The 5509-nt window shown below is 28.8% G+C and overlaps 1 pseudogene; it reads right to left on the reverse strand.

Moving 5' to 3' along the window:
• Positions 1-1392: 1392 nt before the first annotated feature.
• The window catches only part of LOC102586904 (adenylate isopentenyltransferase 5, chloroplastic-like), a 5578-nt pseudogene continuing 1461 nt past the window's right edge, over positions 1393-5509 (reverse strand).

Raw genomic sequence — 5509 nt, forward strand, 5'->3', positions numbered from 1 at the left:
GAGATTGCATTGAGCATTTATAGTAAAATGTATTTGTGGATTTATTAATTGGCATACCATATTCAGAAATACTGATATCTTTTAGGATAAGATCAATGACTTTTGAAAAATGTATAGATATGTCAACTGGAATTTTGGTAATGACAAGTAAATAATTTTAGGATAAAGTTATCAAATGTACATTGTTTGGAGATCGCATATAACTTGGCATCTATAGTAAAAAAGCAATTATGAATTTATGAATTGTTATATTCAAAATTTATAAAGAAAATCATATCTTTTAGGATAAGAATAATTCTTGAAAAAAACCTACAGATACGTCAGCTTGAATTTGGGTGATTAGGCTTAAATAATTTTAGGGTGAAGTTTCTAGATGCACATTGTTATGAAGATCGCATACAAGATTGACGAAAATATGGATTTCAAAAGGCTTGTCAAAAGAACTCATTAATATTTCAGAAGGAATACATTAAAGTGATAATGCGTCAATTCATACACTATTTAACAACACATCATAAATGCTAAGTCTAATTCAATTAGAAGGGAAGGAACAATTATCAATAACTATTTCAATTACAATTATTTATAAATACATGTGCATCATGTAATAATAGATAAATATTTTATTAAATGAAGCTTCCATCATCGTGATTGAATTAGGTAGATTATATTTCCTTAAATGATCCTTACCGATAGCTTGCAAATTTATTATTTCTCTCTTCTTTGTCTACGTAACAATTTTAAATTTGGAGTTAAGAATTTTATTCTTTCAAATTCTTTAACGTTAGAATCATCCCAAACATTTATAGTCATTTATTTTTTCACTCTATTACCTTGACATTAAGAATGATCTCATGTAATTGTGTAAGTATGTATTTTTATTAATATATATTAAATATCGAAGACTTGGACTTGAATCGCACCTTAAAATAAATAATTTTATATAGGTTAAATATTTGCTCTATAAATAACAATGTTTTTACATGCAAGAATAGTATATATATCTGTAGTTCGATACAAACTGTACAAAAAAGGTCAAAAATTAAAGTGACCAAGAAACAAAAGAACACAAGATAGAGATAATCATAGTTTATGTACACTCAATAATAATATTGTAATCATCTTTTTGAGAAATCTTTTCACAATATCTAGGCATGGTTGCAAAACAGTATTCCTCCATGCTTCGTCAACAACTTCTTTTCTATCTTTTTTGAAAACGTCAGTAGCAATAATATGATGAACCGACCACATTTTCTCATTTATTAATTGTTGAATCTTGCCAAGTTGGTTACAAATTAATATACCAGTATTACGCTTGATACTGGAAATTGAAGCTTGAAGAATCATCTTCTTTGATTCATTATCTTCGTCTATATTTTTTTCTTCTATTAAATAGTTGTCCATTTCAGGTACACCAATGGACCATCGGATTCCTTTGGTGTAATCTGCATCTGGAATGAAAATTTGTCGCACCTCATCCACCAGCCCTACATACAAAATAAATTAAAGAATAGTTTTATTTAGTTGAACATATATTTGAAAACCAAAAGTGTTATTAAGAAAACTATGTAAGAAATGTTTTAGTTAGAGTCATTATTATGTTTTGATTCATTTATAAAATAACTACAAAAACTACCTGCATTGACCATTTCATCAACCCTCGTGTCAACTCTACGGTTCAAGACTGATTGCTCTACATCAATCTAAATAAAGCAACTGTCATACTTATATTTGAACATGAACACAAGTTCTTCCACAAGTTTTCGAATATAAGAATTTGACCCTCCAACAATAATTGGAACTCATTGAGTCTTCAAAATATTTTCTATATAGACAATGGACTTCAGACAGAAATCTTCGGCCGTGAAGTCGGAATCTGGCTCAATTTCACCTAAAAAATGGTGAAACAAAATAACTGTCAATTAATATTCACATTAAAATAAACTAATCACAAAAAATGTCTTTTTCGAATATGTATACCTAGCAAATAGTGCCGTACACCTTATTTCTCAGCGTGTGTGATGTTGTTGGTCACGATATCAAGTCCCTTATAGACTAGCATTTTGTCCGGGTTGATTATTTCTCCTCGAAAATGGGTGAAAAGGTCAATAGAGAGACGAGATTTTCCCGTTCCTGTTGATCCCAATATGAACACCACTTTCTTCTTGTTGAACGTTTTGTTGTTATTGATGAAAGTATTCAGTTTAGCTACACATGAAATAAAATCATAACAATAATTAGTTTAGAATAGTAAATAATCTTATGAAAACCACACATGCATACACTCATATATTAAAAATCTGATAAATATAAAGTTAATAAGTAGAAACATTGCGTGAGATGTAATAAACGATGTAAAAGAATAGATTTTTTGTTGATGGATGTTATGAAAGAGATTGCACTGAGCATTTATAGTAAAATGTATTTGTGGACTTATTAACTAGCATACCATATTCAGAAATACTGATATCTTTTAAGATAAGATCAATGACTTTTCAAAAATCTATACATATGTCAAACGGAATTTCGGTAATGACTAGTAAATAATTTTAGGATAAAGTTATCAAATGTACATTGTTTGGAGATCGCATATAACTGGGCATCTATAGTAAAAATGCGATTATGAATTTATGAATTGTTATATACAAAGTTTATAAAGAAAATCATATCTTTTAGGATAAGAATAATTCTTGAAAAAACCTACAGATACGTCAGCTTGAATTTGGGTGATTAGGCTTAAATAATTTTAGGGTGAAGTTTCTAGATGCACATTGTTATGAAGATCACATACAAGATTGACGAAAATATGTATTTCAAAAGGCTTGTAAAAAGAACTCAATAATATTTCTGAAGGAATACATTCAAGTGATAATGCTTCAATTCATACACTAATCAACAACTCATCATAAGTGCTAAGTCTAATTCAATTAGAAGGGAAGGAACAATTATCAATAACTATTTCAATTACAATTATTTATAATTACCTGTGCATAATGTAATAATAGATAAATGTTTTATTGAATGAAGCTTCCATCATCGTGATTGAATTAGGTAGATTATATTTTCTTAAATGATCTTTACCGATAGCTTGCAAATTTATTATTTTTCTCTTCTTTGTCTACGTAACTATTTTAAATTTGGAGTTAAGAATTTTATTCTTTCAAATTCTTTAAGGTTAGAATCATCCCAAACATTTATAGTCATTTATTTTTTCACTCTATTACCTTGACATTAAAAATGATCTCATGTAATTGTGTAAATATGTATTTTTATTAATATTTATTAAATATCGAAGACTTGGACTTGGCTCACACCTTAAAATAAATATTTTTGTGTAGGTTAAACATTTACTCTATAAATAACAATGTTTTTACAGGCAAGAACAGTATATATATATGTAGTTCGACACAAACTGTACAAAATAAGTGAAAAATTAAAGTGACCAAGAAACAAAAGAACACAAGATAGAGATAATGATAGTTTATGTACACTCAATAATAATATTGTAATCACCTTTTTGAGAAATCCTTTCACAATATCTAGGCATGGTTGCAAAACAGTATTCCTCCATGTTTCGTCAACATCTTCTTTCCTATCTTCTTTGAAAACGTCAGTAGCAATAATATGATGAACCGACCACATTTTCTCATTTATAAATCGTTGAATCATGTCAAGTTGGTTACAAATTATTATACGAGTATTACCCTTGATACGTGAAATTGAAGCTTGAAGAATCATCTTCTTTGATTCATCATCTTCGTCTATATTTTTTCTTCTATTAAATAGTTGTCCATTTCAGGTACACCAATGGACCATCGGATTCCTTTGGTGTAATCTGCATCTGGATTGAAAATTTGCCGCCCCACATTCACCAGCCCTTCATAAACATAAATTTAAGAATAGTTTTATTTAGTTGAACATATATATGAAAACAAAAAGTGTTATTAAGAAAACTATGTCAGAAAAGTTTTAGTTAGAGTCATTATTATTTTTTGATTCATATATAAAATAACTACAAAAACTACCTGCATTGACCATTTCATCAACCCTCGTGTCAACTCTACGGTTCAAGACTGATTGCTCTACATCAATCTAAATAAAGCAACTGTCATACTTATATTTTTACATAAACACAAGGTCTTCCACAAGTTTTCCAATATAACAGTTTGACCCTCCAACAATAATTGGAACACATTGAGTCTTCAAAATATTTTCTATGTAGACAATGGACTTCAGACAGAAATCTTCAGCCGTGAAGTGGAATCTGGCTCAATTTCACCTAAAAAATGGTTAAACAAAACAACTATCAATTAATATTCACATTAAAATAAACTAATCACAAAAAATGTTTTTTTCGAATATGTATACCTAGCAAATAGTGCCGTACACCTTGTTTCTCAGCGTGTGTGATCTTGTTGGTCACGATATCAAGTCCCATATAGACTAGCATTTTGTCCGAGTTGATTATTTTTCCTCGAAAATGGGTGAAAAGGTCAATAGAGAGACGAGATTTTCCCGTTCCTGTTGCTCCCATTATGAACACCACTTTCTTCTTGTTAAACTTTTTGTTGTTGTTGATGAAAGTATTCAGTTTAGCTACACATGAAATAAAATCATAACAGTAATTAGTTTAGAATAGTAAATAATCTCATGAAAACCACACATGCATACACTTATACATTAAAAATCTTATAAATATAAAGTTAATAAGTAGAAACCTTGCGTGAGATGTAATAAACGATGAAAAAGAATAGATTTTTTGTTGATGGGGGTTATGAAAGAGATTGCACTGAGCATTTATAGTAAAAATGTATTTGTGGACTTATTAATTAGCATACCATATTCAGAAATACTGATATCTTTAAGGATAAGATCAATGACTTTTGAAAAAATCTATACATATGTCAACTGGAATTTTGGTAATGACTAGTAAATAATTTTAGGATAAAGATATCAAATGTACATTGTTTGGAGATCGCATATAACTGGGCATTCATAGTAAAAATGCGATTATGAATTTATCAATTGTTATATACCCGATTTATAAGAAAAATCATATCTTTTAGGATAAAAATAATTCTTGAAAAAAACCTACAGATACGTCAGCTTGAATTTGGGTGATTAGGCTTAAATAATTTTAGGATGAAGTTTCTAGATGCACATTGTTATGAGATCACATACAAGATTGACGAAAATATGGATTTCAAAAGGATTGTAAAAAGAACTCAATAATATTTCTGAAGGAATACATTCAAGAGATAATGCGTCAATTCATACACTATTTAACAACACGTCATAAGTGCTAAGTCTAATTCAATTAGAAGGGAAGGAACAATTATCAATAACTATTTCAATTACAATTATTTATATTTACTTGTGCAGCATGTAATAATAGATAAATGTTTTATTGAATGAAGCTTCCATCATCGTGATTGAATTAGGTAGAATATATTTCCTTAAATGATCCTTACCGATAGATTGCAAATTTATTATTTTCTCTTCTTTGCCT

Source organism: Solanum tuberosum, unplaced genomic scaffold, assembly GCF_000226075.1.
Source record: "Solanum tuberosum cultivar DM 1-3 516 R44 unplaced genomic scaffold, SolTub_3.0 scf00051, whole genome shotgun sequence".
NCBI classification, from domain to species: Eukaryota; Viridiplantae; Streptophyta; class Magnoliopsida; order Solanales; family Solanaceae; genus Solanum; species Solanum tuberosum.